The 21,774-nt window shown below is 41.8% G+C and overlaps 1 protein-coding gene across 2 annotated transcripts in view; it reads right to left on the bottom strand.

Annotated features, from left to right (window-relative positions):
• Window positions 1-21,444, bottom strand: part of LOC123772645 (uncharacterized) — a 72,713-nt gene extending 51,269 nt beyond the window's left edge. The window contains exons 1-4 of one of the 2 annotated variants that reach the window (XM_069303416.1): window positions 20,681-21,438; window positions 19,648-19,956; window positions 16,863-17,042; window positions 16,388-16,538 (exon numbers count right to left, since the gene is read on the bottom strand). The gene's annotated coding sequence lies outside the window, so the exon portion shown is untranslated. Of the gene's footprint in view, window positions 1-16,387; window positions 17,043-19,647; window positions 19,957-20,680 lie in introns of both variants that reach the window. The other variant, XM_069303418.1, reaches the window with a different exon arrangement.
• Window positions 21,445-21,774: the final 330 nt, after the last annotated feature.

The following is a 21,774-nucleotide window of genomic DNA, read 5'->3' as shown; positions in this document are numbered from 1 at the left end:
CACATTTGCGTTCAATATTGATGTATATGTAGAATATATTTTATTCAGAATATATATAAAATATTCTAGGAGATTGATTCGGTGTATGGATAGACCCAATCAGCCTCGGGAGGGTTATTTAGCTCTCACCAAGAACTTACTGACTAACCACTAATCTGTTGTTATAGATTCAGCTACTCGGAACAAAAGTTCCAAGTAGCACGGGCTATGGTGAGCCCGTAGTGGACTTACCTGGCACAGGAGCGGGGCAAGTAGCACGGGCTATGGTGAGCCCGTGGTGGACTTACCTGGCACAGGAGCGGGGCAAGTAGCACAGGCTATGGTGAGCCCGTAGTGGACTTACCTGGCACAGGAGCGGGGCAAGTAGCACGGGCTATGGTGAGCCCGGAGTGGACTTACCTGGCACAGGAGCGGGGCAAGTAGCACGGGCTATGGTGAGCCCGTAGTGGACTTACCTGGCACAGGAGCGGGGCTGTAACTGTAACCAGTAAGTATACTCTCTAGTATACGTAAACAGAGAAGTAGGCCACACCTCTCCGTGTATACATTCCCCGGTGTATATTTTAGGAACAGTAGAACACGGCGGCCTGTGGTTCTAATGTTCATGGGAATGATTAAAGTTATAGCCGCCAGAGACCACACAGGTCACCTGTGATTTTGTTTATATCTGCGAATATTGCTTTGGCACGCTCCCTCTCGCGATATAAATTATTACAGTAACTAATTTATGTGTGCGTCACACACAGCCCCGCTCCTGTGCCAGGTAAGTCCACTCCGGGCTCACCATAGCCCGTGCTACTTGCCCCGCTCCTGTGCCAGGTAAGTCCACTACGGGCTCACCATAGCCCGTGCTACTTGCCCCGCTCCTGTGCCAGGTAAGTCCACTACGGGCTCACCATACCCCGTGCTACTTGGAACTTTTTCAGAGTAGCTGAATCTATAACAACATACGTTTATGTAGAGAGAGAGAGAGAGAGAGAGAGAGAGCGAGAGAGAGAGAGAAAATAATATCCCTATATAGCGACCCCTCAACGCTTTTCATGAGTCTGAAAGAGGCTGAACTTTCCATAGAGAGATTAAGCAAGGCGATGAGTCACAATAACGTGGCTGAAGTACCGAAACGTCGTCGTCCCTTCAATTTCTAGTGTGTGGTCTGGTCAACAAAGATTAAGCAATTTCAGTGCATCGTAATCGGCTGTATATGACTAACCCTCCTGTGGGATGGGGATTTTTACCAAGGTACAGCTAGCTCTTGACACACGCTAGTGGATCACCTGGTGGATCAGACCAACAACCAGGAGGCCTGGTCAGAGACCGGGCCGCGTGGACATTGTTCCCTGGAACTTTCAACTGGTAGGTAGGTAGATAGCTACATAAATGCAGATGTACCTAACTCTGTTAACTCTGTTAACAATGAGAAAAGGGGAGATTTGAGACGGTGGATGTTGGGAGAGGGGGAGAGGAGTAGGAGAGAGAGGAATAGAGCGAGAAAGGAGAATGGAAGACGGGTGGAAAGGCTGATTATATATATATATATATATATATATATATATATATATATATATATATATATATATATATATATATATATATATATATATATATATATATATAAATATAATATAATATAATATAATATATTATATTATATTATATTCTATCTAACCAAAATCATTCATATATATGTATAGTCTTCGCTTGAAACAATGCAGCGATCCCACGTGTATTACATTGTCCGCTAATTTGTTCCATAACTCAGCAGCCGTTCTCAAAGCAGTCCCCAGGGACACACTTGAGGTCTCGTCCTCCAATACTGCAAGTGTAGGATAAATTCTCCCAGACAGTCAGTCACTACTGCCGTGGACCTGCCGTGGACCTGCCGTGGACCTGCCGTGGACCTTAATGAATGCCTCAGACATTGTGCCCGCTCACTCCACTACTCCCAACATTTTTGTCTTCCATCATATATGTTACATTCCTCGAGGAAAACTGAATACCCTAAGAGGATGTAATAGAGAATAGAAGATATGGATAACAACATTATTGGAACAGGATGGAGATCGAACCCGCGTCCTGGGTAACCCTAGATCCGCGCCTTAACCCATGGACCACGACATGCTAAAGCAGGTTATTTAACGCGGGATTAGCCCGGATCCACTCACGGGAGACATCTCCCGTCACGCAGGGTGCAGTTGCACCTCCACAGATCTCCAGTATCAGCTCTTGATACTGGTAATGGCTCCAAAGGGCCACCACTTACGGGCTATTCATGCCCGTGCCACCTTTTGGGTGGCTTAATCTTCATTAATCATTAATTTAATCGGATCCACTAGGAGTCTGGAGGCAGCACCGAGCTGGTGCCAGCCCAAGTTTTACAAATAACTCGCATGTATCCTGGTGCAGGTTCTGGAGTTCTCCACCAAACGCTCCCTTGAGATACACAAAGAATTCACAATAACTTGATATATCTGTGTGTGTGTGTGTGTGTGTGTGTGTGTGTGTGTGTGTGTGTGAAGGAGAGACAGAGGCCCAGAATGTCCTCTCCCTACATCGTTGTTACGGCTCGCAGTCGTTTGTCCCTAATTGACAGAGAATCTGCCGTTGGTAAGCCTTTGTTGTCACTAGTATCGGAGACGCTCCACCCAAGGATCTTAAGGAATGGTGACACAACCTAAGATTAAACCCAAGATTAACGTTCCCTTCAACGTTAAATCCATTGTAGGGTTAAGGTAGCTAGACATGTAGTGCATCCTTGTCCCTTCCTCGTCTTAAGAAAAGGAGAACGGGGTAGTATACCCCTCACCATTCTCCGTCCAGTATATGTGCGTGAGGGAATAGACTCACTCGACGGTCAATATAACCGGAAAAAACCTGCTGGAGTATATCCTTTGTTATTAATATATTTGAGGGAGCGGCTGTGTGTGGTGGTTGTGGGTGAGCACTTTACTGTACCGACAGTGACGCTAAGTGTCCACAAGTGACCAACTCTTTCCATTTGACTTTTTTTGTATCTACAGAATTGAGCTATTAGCTCTTGGACTCCGTCTTTCTATATTTCTCTTACACACACACACACACACAAGTTGATTGACAGATGAGAGGCGGGACCAAAGAGCCAAAGCTCAACCCCCGCAAGCACAAATGGGTGAGTACAAATAGGTGAGTATACACACACACATATGTATATCCCCAGGAAGCAGCTAATAGCAACTGTCTAATTCCCAGATACCTATTTACAGTTAGGTGAACAGGTGCATCAGGGTGAAAAAACTCTGCCCCCCCCCCTTTTTTTTTTTTTTTTTTTTCTCTCTCTCCGGCGCCGGGAATCGAACCCAGGGCACAGGATTACGTGTCCAACGTGTTATCCACACAGCCACCGGCGCCCATAACGTCTAGTAATTACCTAAGTGTAGTTACAGGATGAGAGCTACGCTCGTGGTGTCCCGTCTTCCCAGCACTCTTTGTCATATAACACTTTGAAACTACTGACGGTCTTGGCCTCCACCACCTTCTCACCTAACTTGTTCCAACCGTCTACCACTCTGTTTGCGAAAGTGAATTTTCTTATTTCTTCGGCATCTGTGTTTAGTTAGTTTAAATCTATGACCTCTTGTTCTTGAAGTTCCAGGTCTCAGGAAATCTTCCATATCAATGTTATCAATTCCTGTTACTATTTTGTACGTAGTGGTCATATCACCCCTTCTCTTCTGTCTTCTAGTTTTGGCATATTTAATGCCTCTAACTTCTCCTTGTAGCTCTTGTCCTTCAGTTCTGGAAGCCACTTAGTGGCAAGTGTTTGAACCTTTTCAAATTTGTTGGTGTGTGTGTGTGTGTGTGTGTGTGTGTGTGTGTGTGTGTGTGTGTGTGTGTGTGTGTGTGTGTGTGTGTGTGTGTGTGTGTGTGTGTGTGTGTGAGCGTTCGCGCGCCCTTACGTGCGTGCGTGTCCCACACGCAGCTGAGCAGTAGTCGTGGAGTTCTTTAATTATTAAACAAAGCCGTCAATAGGGAACCGGAGGACGCGAGACAAACCACAGGAAACAGAAAAGATGGCCGCCGATGGTTACCCAGACGCGACTGGCGAATATTCTAAGCGGCAGTGCCAGTGAAAAAAGAATACAGTATAAGAGACAAGTGCGGCAGTGCCAGAGAAAACAGGCGGCCGTGATACAGAAACGGGAGACAGGGCCGTCAAAATTTAGTCCTGCACCCATGTTCAAATCTATGAAACAGTGCTGTAATTTAGCAATTTCTCCAGCAATTTAATAATTGCTGGAGACCATGCTGTAATTTACGAGGCCATGACAACGTGTAGCCGTGACTCTGTTACCGTGACACTAAAGGCAATGACAGTGTAAGGGGGCCATAACACTGTTAAGACCCACATCTTGATATATGCTACTCTTATTGGATGCCGGGTTGGGCCTTGACCAGTTTTTCCCACAATATATCACTAGTTTTTTTCTTATTTGTCATTTATTTGTGTATATATTTGTCATTTATCTGTATTTCTCATCTTACTTTGTTTTGTATTAATGACATATATATTTGGCACAGGACACAGGAGGATGGATCGACGTCTGGTGATGGTTGGCGTCCTTGTCATGTTGAGTGAGTATTAGGTTGGGCGTCACCCCGAGTATTATCTCCCACAGTCACCTTCGTTCTCACACAGTATATCCAACTACAACCTCACATTATGATATCACACATATCCATCCACTACGTTATATTTGTAAATGAAATTATCCTATCACGATATCAGAACTGTTAACGCAATATGACTAAACTGGGTCTAAGAAAGTGTGTCAAGTTTCTCCATATCAGGAGAATAAAGGCAATAGTAGTATTAGCCGCACCATGATGTATGTACCTTCGAGGTAATCACTTCAAAATATACTACGTATACATAATAAGTGTTTTATATAGCTCCTATCCCAGGTTAGGTTAGGTGTTAGACAAGTGTATTTCATTCTAAAATATATATAACGTGAACAAATCCACCAAGGCCGTGACGAGGATTCGAACCTGCGTCCGGGAGCATCCCAGACACTGCCTTAATCGACTGAGCTACGACAGGGTAAAAGGGTTGAAACCGAAGTTCTACTGAACTTACTGGATCCCGTAGCCTCTCCAAGGCACAAACCAGGCTTTTACACAACCCCCCCCCCCCTGCACCCGAGCTATGTCAATAGGCCGTTCTCCATCTTCCCCCTTACATCATCACAATGATATAACGTGAAATTATGGCGGATTCCCTAGAATTTGATATTAAAGAATACCTTGGCCTTCGGGCTTATGAAATTTAATGAGTTTACCTGACTTTAGTCTATTGCAGAGCCTCGATGTATATTTTAGTAAACATAACTAAAATAGTTATAACGAGAATAATTTCTGTTTAGGACAAAGGTTCACTTACCAGTCCAACAGAATATTATCAGAACCTTAATAATAAAGACTTCAAATCATCAGAAATATCTAAGTGGCTAAACCAGAGCAGCAGTCAATTCAGTAGGATCACTTTGCCCTGAGGACAAGGTGAAATATATAGAGAACTACAAGCTCTTACACAAATAGAAATATGTGCAAATAATCCAATGTTTGGTCGCCCCAAGATTTTAATACACAGTAGACTAGGTACTCTAAACTTACACAGTAGACTAGGTACTCTAAACTTACACAGTAGACTAGGTACTCTAAACTTACACAGTAGGCTAGGTACTCTAAACTTACACAGTAGACTAGGTACTCTAAACTTACACAGTAGACTAGGTACTCTAAACTTACACAGTAGGCTAGGTACTCTAAACTTACACAGTAGGCTAGGTGGTCTTAACTTGCACAGTAGGCTAGGTGGTCTTAACTTACACAGCAGGCTAGGTGGTCTTAACTTACAGAGTAGGCTAGGTGGTCTTAACTTGCACAGTAGGCTAGGTGGTCTTAACTTACACAGTAGGCTAGGTGGTCTTAACTTACACAGTAGGCTAGGTGGTCTTAACTTGCACAGTAGGCTAGGTGGTCTTAACTTACACAGTATCTACATGCTATACAATTACATAGTAGGCAGCAAGAATATATATATTTTCACATTAATTTCTCGTAATTTGTACTGTTAAGTCTTTTGATATTATTGTGTGTTAGTTAATTGCTTTTATTACATTGCTTCTTGTGTTGTGATCGTGTATCAGTGCGTGTGTGTCTCCGTGATCCATCTAACTGTTGTGTGTTCGGTGTTGGTGACAGTGTCGAGTGGGGCGGTGGGCGCCAACTGGTTCACGGAGCAGTGGAACAGCCTCTCCTCCTCCGTCTCTGGCTTCTGGGCGCAGACTTCCCTGCTCTTTGACAAGACCTACAGCACCTTGTAAGTATGTGAGAGTGTGTGTACTATGCTGTATATATGCATGCCAGTCTGTATACACCATTTAATATATGAATGTACATATATCTGTGTGTGTGTATATATAATATATGTTTTTATAAGGAATGGGATGACTATTGCCGTGAGGAACATCGTAAAGTACTACCTTTATTTCAAACAACATATTGCCTTTCGAAATCTAAATAAAACCAATCTTAAGAATCTAAAACCATTAAATAATCACCAGATCTAAAAGCAATAAAATTACAATTCAAGGTTCACAAAAACTAAGTTAAAAACAACTAGTCACTCAAGAAAGCAAATTGCAAGAAGTTAAAACTAAATAAAATACCTCAATATGAAAGAATTAACACTTAACCTTACAAAACACAGTTGACTAGGTACGGGGAGCCGGTCGGCCGAGCGGACAGCACGCTGGATTTGTGATCCTGTGGTCCTGGGTTCGATCCCGGGCGCCGGCGAGAAACAATGGGCAGAGTTTCTTTCACCCTATGCCCCTGTTACCTAGCAGTAAAATAGGTACCTGGGTGTTAGTCAGCTGTCACGGGCTGCTTCCTGGGGGTGGAGGCCTGGTCGAGGACCGGGCCGCGGGGACACTAAAGCCCCGAAATCATCTCAAGATAACCTCTCAAGATAACACAAAAACAAACAGGGAACTCTAGACGTCGAAAGGACGACGACGTTTCGGTCCGTCCTGGACCATTCTCAAGTCGATTGTCTTGACTTCAAGATAAGATTCTCAAGACAATCGACTTGAGAATGGTCCAGGACGAACCGAAACGTCGTCGTCCCTTCAACTTCTAGTGTGTGGTCTGGTCAACATACTTCAGCCACGTTATTGTGACTCATCGCCTGCATAGGGAACTCTACTCATGTTAATTGGTCAACCAAATTAGGAAGTGACAACATAGTTTGGTATGGTGTTGTGCTTAACTGCTGACAAAGTCTGCAGGGATATTAAGGCCTTAACAGCAGCTTTACTGGACAACCAGCATGAATACTTTAGTCTTAACCTAAAGTCGAACTTTTGGTGCGTATATACACTAAGAAGAAGGGTTGCACCTCTCGGTGCATACAGTATATGGTTCGATAACTTTGACAGCAACCACAGTTATAAGATATTACAACTACAAGCTGTAAGAATTCTTGGCATTTATACAAAAGGCCCGCTAAAAATATATTAAATATGAGCCGCCAGTAAACACTTTTACTGGTGGCTCATAATAAATTAAAGCTTTTACTAAAAATAATGAATGTGTTACAAGTTGAGGATTACAATGAAAGATGAATTAATGTTAATATTCTCGAGTTCCTCACATGCGGGGCGGGAACAAGGAGATACAGTAGGCATTTCCTCTCTGGATTGAGGAGCTCAAACAGGAAACTGGAATTCCATTTGGTCTCTGGTGGTGTCGATGAGCCTGGAACCAGCTCTTGAGAGTTGAGACTGGTCCGAGGGAGGAACTTACGGAGCGTGGTACGCGAACAAGGGGACACAGGTGGAGACCGAGTACCCAAATGAGCCACAGGCACGTTAGAAAGAACTTTTTCAGTGTCAGAGTAGCTAACATGTGGAATGCATTAGGCAGTGATGTGGTGGAGGCTGACTCCATACACAGTTTGAAATGTAGATATGATAGAGCCCAATAGGCTCAGGAACCTGTACACCAGTTGATTGACAGTTGAGAGGCGGGACCAAAGAGTCAAAACACAACCTCCACAAGCACAACTAGGCGAGTACAGAATAATTCAGCTGAATTTAATTTACGAAAAACTTGAATGGATACAACGAAGGGAAATCGCGCTTAACAAAATTATCAAAGCTTTACGTAAATCCAACAAAACTGAGATGGTTGGTCAAATTGCCTTCTCCTTGCTCGTCTTAAAATATTCAAGTGTCCTACACTAGACACTTCTACGGCAGCTAAAGAAGCAGGCTGGCTTATTTCAAGGAGTGGTAATTCAGTTGGGTGAGGTAGTACCTCTCAGGAAGGAAGCAAAATGTCTTAATGAGAGAGGATTAATACATGTAAATTAGAGATACATATTGATTGGAGTACTAGAAGGGTCGTACTACGTTCCTAGTATTTATTGACGCCTTAACACACACAAAATAGCTTCCTTATAGCTATTTGTTTAATGATAACGATAAATTACTGAATAACAAAACAGAATTGGCTGCAATTAACTAATATACTCTACAAGCACACTTAGTTGTTTACACCTAGGTTAGTACACAACCCGAGTGCTAGCTCGCGCGCGCGCATGTACACACAAGCTAAGTACTTCAATAACTGTTTAGTCGCCAAATGCCATACCATTTACGTGTACAATGACTACATGAGCATTCAAAATAAGTCAAAATTGAACATTAATGGCAGGTAATTTGAGAAGCATTGACCGGAGTGCCGCCCGTCGTGCGTGACCAAGAGTCACTACTGCTCTACACTCTGGCGCCGGGGGTGGCACCACTGGCGCCGGGGGTGGCACCACTGGCGCCGGGGGTGGCACCACTGGCGCCGGGGGTGGCACCACTGGCGCCGGGGGTGGCACCACTGGCGCCGGGGGTGGCACCACTGGCGCCGGGGGTGGCACCACTGGCGCCGGGGGTGCCAACACTGGCGCCGGGGGTGGCACCACTGGCGCCGGGGGTGCCAACACTGGCGCCAAGAATGGCACCAACACTGTAAATTTCCACTCATGACAATTGAATAATAGCAATAATACAAAAAATTATAAAAAATAATTATCAAATTATGATAAAAAACTAAACTAAAATATTATTAATTTCCTCGCCAACATTCTCTCCCCACCATTCTTCCCCACCATCCCACCCTACCAATCCTCCCCCACCATTCTTCCCCCACCATACCCTAAGAGCAGCGCTCGCCTCACTTGAAGGTAATTTCATGTGTCATAAATTGTTAGTAATTATATTGATTAGCTGTAAAGTCAAGGCTGAAGGAGAGAGAGAGGGAAGTGGGGGCTCGAGCCCTGGCCAGGAAGGGTCAACTGGGCACAGATCATTAATGCTCGCCCCTGTTCACCCAGCAGTAAATATGGATCTGGTTGTAAACCCATTGGCAAGTGGTGTTCCAGGGAATGTGTTAGGGGTGAGGTGTCAGAGGAGAGAGGTTAACTTGAGCTACCATGAGAGAGGGTGTACTCTGGTGCCCTCCTGTGTACTCACACACACACATATGTAGCGTACACAAGGTCCACTCTTCTCATACTGCTCAAATGGCAATGTTTAGTGTTTCCATGGTTACTGTGCGTAGGTCCTGGCTACTGTGCACAGGTCCTGGCTACTGTGCGCAGGTCCTGGCTACTGTGCGCAGGTCCTGGCTACTGTGCACAGGTCCTGGCTACTGTGCACAGGTCCTGGCTACTGTGCGCAGGTCCTGGCTACTGTGCACAGGTCCTGGCTACTGTGCGCAGGTCCTGGCTACTGTACCCAGGTCCTGGCTACTGTACCCAGGTCCTGGCTACTGTGTGCAGGTCTTGGCTACTGCAACGTTTCCTCACCTCCACGCCTTCACCTCTACCCTCCTTCCTCCTCCTTCTCCTCCTCCCACGCCCCTACGTCCTCTCTCCCCCCTCTGTCACGCCCACTTCCTGCCTCTTCCACCCACATCCTCACCTCCACACTACCAAACCTCCACCCACTCCCACAACTTAACTCTCTTCCTCCACCTGCTCCGTACCTCTGCCTTTTCCCTCCCTACACCACCCACTTCACCTCCATCATCACTACCACCAGCCCCAACCAAACACCACAACCACCATCATTATCACCACCATCAACCACAACCAACACCAACTATCACTATATATATATATGTGTGTGTTACGTGTCCAGGAGGAAGCGGTTCAGCACAATATCAATGGAGATGAAAGGATGGTTCAAGAACAAGTCTTTCTCCAACGCCACGGCCTCCCAGATGCTCAACAAGATCCCTGTAGACGGCTGGAGGGAGATGCACGTACGACATTTGTCTTTGTCTTTCACACTTCACTAATCATTTGTTGTGTTTTGGTGGTGGAAGTGTGTGTGTATATATGTGTGTTTTGGTGGTGGAAGTGTGTGTGGATATTGGGTGTTTTGGTGGTGGAAGTGTGTGGATATGGGGTGTTTTGGTGGTGGAAGTGTGTGTGGATATATGTGTGGTTTGGTGGTGGAAGTGTGTGTGGATATATGTGTTTTGGTGGTGGAAGTGTGTGTGGATATGGGGTGTTTTGGTGGTGGAAGTGTGTGTGGATATATGTGTGTTTTGGTGGTGGAAGTGTGTGTGTATATATGTGTGTTTTGCTGGTGGAAGTGTGTGTGGATATGTGGTGTTTTGGTGGTGGAAGTGTGTGTGTATATATGTGTGTTTTGGTGGTGGAAGTGTGTGTGGATATGTGGTGTTTTGGTGGTGGAAGTGTGTGTGTATATATGTGTGTTTTGGTGGTGGAAGTGTGTGTGGATATATGTGTGTTTTGGTGGTGGAAGTGTGTGTGGATATGTGTGTTTTGGTGGTGGAAGTGTGTGGATATGTGTGTTTTGGTGGTGGAAGTGTGTGTGGATATATGTGTGTTTTGGTGGTGGGAGTGTGTGTGGATATGTGTGCTTTGGTGGTGGAAGTGTGTGTGGATATGTGTGTTTTGGTGGTAGAAGTGTGTGTGTATATATGTGTGTTTTGGTGGTGGAAGTGTGTGTGGATATGGGGTGTTTTGGTGGTGGAAGTGTGTGTGGATATGGGGTGTTTTGGTGGTGGAAGTGTGTGTGGATATGGGGTGTTTTGGTGGTGCAAGAGACTCGAAAGATTAAAAGCATTTCACGGAGCTAGGACTCATCTAAGACGATACGTTGAAGATTTAAAGACAGGGCCAAAATCTAGAGCTCAACCTCCATAAGCACAAACAGGGGGATAGTGCAGTTGGCTTACAACCTATTGGTAGAGTCGTTTGGGCACACTTCCTAACATTTGATGCCCATTCACATTGTAAATAGTTACCATGGAGATAGTCAGCTGTTGTGGGTTGCATCCTGGGTAAAGGAATAAGCGTTTGCCATTAGGGTCGAGATAAGAGGCTTACTATCCCAAACAATAGGAGCCTATACTAAGGAAGCCTCGGTAAACAAAGTTGGTTGTTGTTGGCTTCCTCTTGGTTGGCAAAGTTGGCTTCATCCGAGCATCTCTCCTCCCAGCCGGCGATGCTAATGACTGCCAGCAAGTCCGAGGTCACCAACCTCATAGAGATGGGAGCCGGCAAGGTCCCCCAGAGGTTCCTCGATGAGTTGAACCGTATGACGCTCATCACCCAGACGGACGAGGAGGTCATCAACATGATCCAGAGTGAAGTCGGCCAGGTACTGTATACATCATCTGTATGGTCATATTTACACACACACACCTCACGACACTGGAAGACACAATAGTATGGGCAGACATAATCACTACCTACAAAATTCTCAGAGGAATTGAGAGGGTAGATAAAGATAAACTGTTTAACACGGGTGGTATGCGAACAAGGGGACACAGGTGGAGACTTAGAACCCAAATGAGCCACAGGGACGTTAGAAAGAATTTTTTCAGTGTCAGAGTAGTTAACAGATGGAATGCACTAGGCAGTGATGTGGTGGAGACTGACTCCATACACAGTTTCAAATGTAGATATGATAGAGCTCAGTAGGTTCAGGAACCTGTACACCAGTTGATTGACAGTTGAGAGGCGGGACCAAAGAGCCACAGCTCAACCCCCGCAAGCACAACTAGGTAAGTACACCCCCCCCCCCACACACACACACATAGTTTCAAAGCATTATACAACAAATAGTACTGGGAAGACGGGACACCATGAGCATAGCTCTCATCCTGTAACTACACTTAGATAGTTACACTTAAGTAATTACACACACACATACTTAGAGCAAAGTCTTAGATTTTATTTAAAATTGTATCTTTTAAAAATATTTTTATTACTTTTCAGTGTAATTCAAAAAACATTATTGTTAATTGCTTTAATATAATTATTATAATATGCTTGTGCAATAATGTCCCTAAAAGTACTCTTATTTAGGCCTTTACCTTTTGCATGTAACAAACTGGCCAATTTATTCTAGCTATGAAAATCGATTTATTCTAGCTATGAAAATCGATTTATTCTAGCTATGAAAATCGATTTATTCTAGCTATGAAAATCGATTTATTCTAGCTATGAAAATCTATTTATTCTAGCTATGAAAATCTATTTATTCTAGCTATGAAAATCTATTTATTCTAGCTATGAAAATCTATTTATTCTAGCTATGAAAATCAATTTATTCTAGCTATGAAAATCAATTTATTCTAGCTATGAAAATCAATTTATTCTAGCTATGAAAATCTATTTATTCTAGCTATGAAAATCTATTTATTCTAGCTATGAAAATCTATTTATTCTAGCTATGAAAATCAATTTATTCTAGCTATGAAAATCTATTTATTCTAGCTATGAAAATCTATTTATTCTAGCTATGAAAATCTATTTATTCTAGCTATGAAAATCTATTTATTCTAGCTATGAAAATCTATTTATTCTAGCTATGAAAATCTATTTATTCTAGCTATGAAAATCTATTTATTCTAGCTATGAAAATCTATTTCTTCTAGCTATGAAAATCCACCTGCACCTTGTGAATCTAATACTTAAATAACAACGAGTTAGTTAACTCGATTGACTAACTAGTTGATGGTAAGTCTTCAGCACTAAGAGCACCCACTACACTGAGTGCTTGTACTCGACTCTTTATCAACTGTAAATTCTTTATACGAATTGTTAAGTCCTCTTTTTTGGTCTTAGAGCAATTAATTTTTGTCTTTATTTTGTCTTAAAACTGCTGATTTATTCCTCTGGAAATTGGCCAGTAAAGTTAAGTGGGGTTTTGAAAGCAATTCATAAAGAAATATTTAAGACAGTTGTTAACATATAACCTCTAAGTGAATTATAAGGCTGTCTTAAAAGTCAAATCTTTTAGTTGATTATGCTTCTAAATCTAAATAAAAGTGAAAACCGCTTTAGAGACGCATGAAATCTCAGTATTTAAGCAAAAAATCTGTATAATTTTATTTGATATTGTGAAAGGCGTCGCAGGCAAGGTACATTAATTAAAGTATTATGTTAAAACTGCCTCCTGGCTCAAAAATTTAACAGGATATTATAACTCTTGAAAGAGATTCTAACAATATGTCACTAATAACATAACAATTGTCTTTTTATGAGCCAATTCCCAACATTGACAACAAAGTCAGTCAAAAAACATAAATTAATATTTGTAAACAGCACTCCCCCCTCCCCTCCACCAACCCTCTGAGAAAACCCCAAATTTTCCTAAAAGATTCCAACAATTTTAGGCTTTTGTCTATGAATTAATTTGTAATTAATTCTTTGGAGCCAAGCATTCAAATTATTTTTTCTGTGGTGTTGTGTGCTGTTGACAGTGTAGCACGCTGATATCAACTGCTGGAACATCGTCTGCTCCTGGCTGTGAGGTAGTCAAGTTTTAATTATCCGCATGTGTACTCTTATCTCCTAACATTCTTCCCAGATTATTGGTGTAAACGTTTACTGAAGGACTAAAGTAGAAAGGTCCGCATGTTCATGTAGTAACACTTTCCATTACTTCCAGAGAATTTGTATCAAATGTTGGCAATTATTTAAGGGCTTTCAGGTGGTGAGGTCCGCATGTGCATGTGGTAATACTGTTCCAATGTTGCCCCCCCTAACAAGTGGAGAAGTCTGCATGTTTATGAGGAAATTCTCTTTACCTATTGGCTCTCAAAAGTTAAATATAAAACAGTAATGTCCAATTGGACTATGTCCGTAGTTAGCATGTGATTATTGTGACCAGAATTTGTGAAACACTGAACCATCTATTATCTATATGTAGTGCATGAGTCTGGATTAGAGTTATGTATGTATGTATATATATATATATATAATATATATATAATATATATATATATATATATATATATATATATATATATATATATATATATATATATATATATATATATATATATATATATATATATTTTTTTTTTTTTTTACTAGTATCAGTATTAAGAAGAGCAATCAAGTTACCAAAATTGATGGTAAAGAAACTGTAGCAGTCATTGATGGATATATTTGGTACAACGTTTCATTCCTCTCTGGGACATCTCTAGGTAATGAATGCCAGAGTTACAGTTTTGGGTTAAATACACATATCAAAGACTCGAAGGAGTTAAATACATGTGAATTTAACCCCCCAAAAATATGTGTGAGATGATCTCCTTGAGAGTTGATCTTCAAGGGAAATATTAATAAAGTATTTAATATATAACACAAAATGAAACTCGGAAGAATGCATATGAATGGGATACGTTCAAATTCAGTAAAGACCTGGGTAAATACTGGTCAGGAAACAGGACTTTGATTTGTGGAGCAGATTACAGGTTAACACACCTGAGATCACTTGATTGTTTCGGTGGATATAAACAGGAGCTGCCTCCAATAGGGTCAATACAGGTTTACTGATCACTGTACAAGACAATCACCAGGTGTACACTGTGTGTGGTGGTCACTGTACAAGACAATCACCAGGTGTACACTGTGTGTGGTGATCACTGTACAAGACAATCACCAGGTGTACACAGTGTGTGGTGGTCACTGTACAAGACAATCACCAGGTGTACACTGTGTGTGGTGATCACTGTACAAGACAATCACCAGGTGTACACTGTGTGTGGTGGTCACTGTACAAGACAATCACCAGGTGTACAGTGTGTGGTGGTCACTGTACAAGTCAACTATTGTTGCTTCAGTCACAATATTACATACTAGTGTTATTTATCTTAACAATGTCATATTTTTGCATGATAAACAATGCTCTACGATGCATATAAGTAAATTAAAAGAGATTAAGTGTACTGTATTTACAAAATTGCGTCTTTTGTGTATTTTAAGAGACCAACAAGACTTGTAAAGGTGTTTTTGCGTCAATATTTGTATACATGTATACAATTATTGTATATGTATGGATACAATTACACATTGTAACATGTATACAATTTCACATTGATGTTATGGTAGTTCTGGCATCCGGTCCAGCATAAACATACTCTTATATATATTTTTTTGCATCAATTATTAACTAATTGTTTTCGGAAGTGCATGAAATAAATGTTGGTAAATATGTCCTTGCATGATAATGGTTATTGGTAAATTAGTGGGTGTGAACGACTTGATAGTTTACGGTATGTGCAGGCGTGAAAGTCATGCGCAGGATGCATTCAGAAAATTGCAAATGTGTGAGCGTTTTCTAGTATATATATGCAATTGACGATCACAAAACACTGATCATTTTATGCGGAAAATCCACAGAGAAATATGAAATGAGGTGAACGTTTCGGCTTGTTAAAGTCGGCTTGAGTCTGGTGTTGACAAAGGCTTTAACAAGCCGAAACGTTCACCTCATTTCATATTTCTCTGTGGATTTTCCGCATATATATATATATATATATCCTCCACACAGCCTCCTTCTTTGAGGCTGTGGGTCCCTATATGTATAATATATATATATATATATATATATATATATATATATATATATATATATATATATATATATATATATATATATATATGGTGTGTGTGTGTGTGTGTGTAGAGAGAGATATACCGAGAGAGCTCATTCTTTAATAAATTAGCACCCTAACAGCTAACACTGAGTGAAATCGTGACCCTGGTGTCAAGGCTGGGTGACCCCGCCAAGTGGTCTCCTCAGAACGTGACTGACCTCGGCCCAGTTCTCTTCCTGCTACCCGTCTGTGTCGACAAGGTCCAGAACGACTCTACTGCCCAGGCGGTGTAAGTATGGCTGGGGAGCTGGAGACAAGAGTGAAGGAGAGTGAGAGGGGGAGTAGTGAGAGGGATAAGGTCAGATAGCGAGAGCGAGAAAGCATGGAAAACCGAGGTAGAGACATTTAGAATAAAACACCTTACCTTAAGGTCCATAGAAAGGTTATCTGGTGAGGCTGGGATGATGCTGCTACAGATCCTGTATGGAGAGATGAGGTCAGGAGATAAGAGAACTCTTCTCCTCGCAGCAAGACTTGTGACCAAGTAGCCAGGCTGCCGGTGACGTGCCAGTTACCTGTAGGGAAAGCATGTATATTGAATTTGATTTACCTGGAGTACTAAAACTACCGCTATTGTTCCTACTATTAGATTACATTAACTGCTGTTGTTGGCTACATATGCTGCACTACTAAAACTATTTCTCAAAATAATTATTGACTACTCATTTAGCTATTACTATTAATTCAATCACTTTTTTTTTTACTTCGGGCCAGTAGACACCACAGCTAGCTAGTTAAACGAGGTAAATGACACCATTTCCAGTTCCCGAAATACATTACACAACATATCGACCACAGATGTATGCACCGAACGGTGTTGCCAGCTTGTGGGTGCATACACTGAGAGAGTATACTGTAGTCGTGGACGGTGTTCAGGACTATAGTATACTTGCTGGCTGGTCAGTAAGCTGTTGAGGTGACGTTAGTAACCCTCCAAGGGGTGATGGGCCCAACACTAAACTTGCTGTTTGGTCAGAAACATTTTGTTGTAGAACTTCTAGGGACAGGCTTCAGGCGAGCTGAAATAGGATAACAGTCATTAGCTTACAAGTTTTATTAATATCAGTGTCGTTCATAATGAACCCTAGTCTTAGTTTAAGAGAGCGACACACAGAGATACACAACTCCATATCACTCCAAACACTATCTCACCAACAGCATGGGGGTCCTCAAGATGTGTCTGACAGCCAACCCCGACCCTAACTGCCTTCAACCGGGTCAACTGTGGAACCTTATCCAGATGATGTCCCTTCGCTTGGAAGGCCCGCCGTCTTCCTGGGGGCAGAGCAGTGTCGCCAACATAGGTGGTATCAACATGATACCTGACTATGCTGTCGTCTATCTCAGTGATTCCTTAATTAAGATGTTCAAGCCGGATATTGTTAAGGTGAGAGGGGAGAGTGTGTGTTTGTGTGGGATACAGGAACAGGAAGGGAAACGGGGTTACATGCGCTGTCACCCCTTAGGTTGTGTAGTATTTTTGCGGGTGTTGTGTGTTGAGGTGTCGTGTGTGTGTGTGCTTGATGTATGTTTGTGCGAGACATGTTGCGTGTGTGTATTAAGTGGAGGGGAAAGGTGTGTGTGTGTGTGTGTGTGTGTGTGTGTGTGTGTGTGCAACCCGTTCTCGCAAATTTAATAAGTCAATATTGACTTATTAAATATGTGCATAGGTGACATACTTAACATAATAGATACCCTTAAAAAGATTCATAGAAAACACCGACCTTACCTAACCTTGTTAGTATCTTAAGATAAGCATCTTATAGCTTCGTAATTACAATTATTACCTAACCTATAATAGGTATAGGTTAAGTAATAATTGTAATTACGAAGCAATAAGATGCTTATCTTAAGATACTAACAAGGTTAGGTAAGGTCGGTGTTTTCTATGAATCTTTTTAAGGGTATCTATTATGTTTAGTATATCACCTATGCACGTAGTTAATAAGTCAATATTGACTTTACGAATTTGCGAGAACGGGTTGGTGTGTGTGGTAGGGGTGGGAATTGTGCGTTTGATGGGGGGACGGTTGTGTGTATGGTGGAGGTGGGCTGAGTGTATGGTAGGGTGGGATGTGTGTGTATATTGAGGCCGGGGAGGGGGGGGGGGTTAAGATATTACCAATGTTGGGTTACACTGGTAAAGATAATCTCATAAGAGATCCCACTAGGTTCAATATTTTATACCTTCATTTTATTAATTTAAACAAATTCTTCCTAGCGTTCTTCCCATGATTGGCTTAAGCGAATTAGTCTTAGTGTTCCCCCCATGATTGGTTTAAACAAATTCATTGATTAGTGATTTGTAACTTCTTACAATCTTGCTCAAGATTGATTTGATTGTTGCCAGTGATGATAATTGGCAAATATTATCTTTACTCTGTCTTTCAGGATGAATATTTCTTTGACTTCCACCTTCCATAGTTGATCATTTTTAATCACTAGAATCCATTTTGTTGCGTCTCTAGAACTTTTCTATTTTATCACTTTTTTTTTCCAGGGTTGGATACCATACTACAGCACCGTAAGCCTTGTCTATCACATAGTGAATACTTTACTTTTATCCACTGGTCTATCCATATATATAATTTAACCTAAATATTGTAAAAAGTCGTATATATATGAGGACCAAAGCACACATCAAAAAGATATCAAGCTGATATCTTCAAAGATATCAAGCTGATATCTTCAAAAGATATCAAGCTGATATCTTCAAAAGATATCAAGCTGATATCTTCAAAAGATATCAAGCTGATATCTTCAAAAGATATCAAGCTGATATCTTCTAAAGATATCAAGCTGATATCTTCAGTCACGTTATTGTGACTCATCGTCTGCAATCGTATCATTGTACGATCTCTTCCATTTCATGGCGAGTCTGTTTATAATGAGAACACTGAAGAGAATACATCACAGTAACGAGGCTGAGACAAATAATCCAACCTTTACACAGCTTCTAAAACTTCTTTACAAATTTCGTTACGTGGCGTTTGTCTGACTTAAGCTTTATCTTGTGCTTATGCCTCCCAAGAAGCAGCCCATAGCAGCTCTCAAATTCCCAGGCACATTTTTCTGCTAGGTGAAGAGGTGCATACATACATGGTACTTAGGTACCTTGTATGTACTGGCTGAAGCCTCAGGCACGACACCAGTGTCTGATGTATCCCTGACGGCAGGCAGCCTCTTCCAATGACCTCGACCTTGTCGTATATATTAAGACATCCCTTGATTACTTCTCCCATGCACAATTCATTATGCTTCTTCGGATCATGGATATTCTGTCATGTACTGACATTGCTCCTTGTTATGAATCTATTCTCATATATCATCCCCCTCATTCTGCAGATATCTGAATTCATGAGGTGATTTACATTTCTGATTCGCTGCATATTTTGTCTGTCGCTAAGAACCGCAGTTCTGTTGCATCACTTAATAATTTCTATCTTTTCCTGTGTGGATTTTCATCTTTGATCTGATACGTTGCTCTCTGGTCTATTGTTAGTCACGTTTCATCAACAGAAAGCATTTCCAGGCCCAAAACACCCTTTGAAAGATGGCTCGAGCACCAATAGTAACCTAGCCCCTGTTCCAAGCACCTATCAGATAGAAAATAAATATAATCACCTGTATTCCTTGTTGCACCCTCTTCTTCTCCTCGGGGTCGCCCTTCAACCCGTGTCCCACTGCAGGAGATGAAGACCAAAGAGAGACGCAGGCCGGCTGCCAACACCACCCTCGTCAATACTCTTACCACCCCGCCCTCGGTAATCATCAACACTTGTAGAAATGTTCACCACCACACAAGTAGTCAGCCAAACACACCAAGCCACTGGTAAACATTGCCACACAGCTCGACACTCACTGCAAGGCGGCGGCCAGGGTCAGCGGCGGAGTTGATTAGGGCACCACAAGGGCCACCAACCATTACCATTACTGAAATATAACACTTCTTATACCTTATGCTTGTATATACCCCCATAACATGCGTCCACACTCCCCATGGCAGATTCATATTATATTATATATATAATATGAGTCTGCCACATATTATAATATATATATATATATATATATATATATATATATATATATATATATATATATATATATATATATATATATATATATATATATATATATATAATTCCTGTTTCATTTTTCCTCCGTGGTCTGACATTGTCACAATCTTAATCACGTGTTTATTTTCGTGATATACACACACACATATATATATATACACATATATATATATATAATATATATATATATATATATATATATATATATATATATATATATATATATATATATATATATATATATATATATATATATCTAGGCGGGCTGTGTGCTACAACCACTAATATACATACCACAAGTATGTATTACACTTGAATTGTTATAGTTACCAAGTTCACCAGATAATTTTCTTTGTTTTCATTACTGAACACATTACAATGATCCTATTAATAATGAATATTCAAAATATAACAAAATAATGGGTATCATTGTTACTGCTTTATAACATAAGAACTACAGAAAGTAATTATAAATAACTGAAACACTGCAGATGGTTAATATCAACTGTTCTTTGACCCACACGCTGGTAAACAACGCCTAGAAGCTTTTTCTCCAGAGTTAACCATACTTTACTAACCTCGTGAGATGGTGGCAAAGTTTAAGGCAGTAGTTGTAGGCATCCATCAGTCTCAGGAGACTGTGGAGTTGCGCTCTGGTTGTCGGTCTGGAGTGGCCTCTCCACGGCGCAAAGCCAGGGTAGGTTGATGTGGTGGAGAAGCTGTTACCCATGCAGCAAGTCCCCCCCCCTCTCTCCACGGCGTTGAAAGTCTCAAATGGAAGGGGAAACGTCAATACGATTGGTTCCAGCGCCGTCGCAGGAACTGTGAGCTCAGGAGTTGACCTCAAAGTTGCTGAAAGAAGGCACAGGGACTCCAAACCCGGAAACCGCCGTGGTCGGGGCAAGAGAAGGGCCACCCCAGCAGGGGCAAGAACGACCCCAGCCTCCTGAAGCAGAGGCCGGGCTGCACGAGTCCCAGGTGGTGGACGTCCCAGTCCCACACCTACAGGTTCCCAGACAGAGATCGTCACAACCCTCTTTCTCCCCGAGGCCGGCTTCCTTCAAGACCAAGCAGAGTTTAAGTTATCAATTATATTATTTCACACCAAACTTATTTACCACCATACTGTAGTCTGGTTATATATAACTCGTCAAGCTGACCCAGCCAGCAGTTGTTTACATGTCATATTTGTAGCAAGATATGACTGTAGATGATAGTGAATCCCGCACAGTAGCACAGGCACCGTTCCTGCAGCTCCCACAGTACCACCACCACACCAAGCATAACACGGGATAAGTACTCTTTACCTCTCGAATGCTGACACTTCCCAAGGTTCCAGTTCGATTCCCATCCTGCTCCAAAGATTCCCTCATACATACATCACGTTACTGTGGTTCCTTTAAGTACCTCCTCACAGGAGGACACTCTCCTTGTGGTTAGTGGGCTATTCTATGTTCGGTCAGACTTCAATGATGTCATTTATCAGAGCACCCGTTCTCACGGATTGACAAGCGTTAAATAAAAAGTGATTTTAGCTAGCCAAAAGCGTACGAACCAAGGCAAAAACCAGCTAACATATCAAAGTCACTCCATCCTCATTAGTCCGAGGAAGCGTAAAAGTGCTTGTGTATTACGTGTGAGGACAGTTTGGTAGAAGTGATGGAAGAGCCGA

This window comes from Procambarus clarkii, chromosome 50, assembly GCF_040958095.1.
Source record: "Procambarus clarkii isolate CNS0578487 chromosome 50, FALCON_Pclarkii_2.0, whole genome shotgun sequence".
Classification (NCBI taxonomy): Eukaryota; Metazoa; Arthropoda; class Malacostraca; order Decapoda; family Cambaridae; genus Procambarus; species Procambarus clarkii.
The sequence above is the reverse complement of the archived record's forward strand: the minus strand, read 5'-3'. Positions and strand labels throughout refer to the sequence as shown.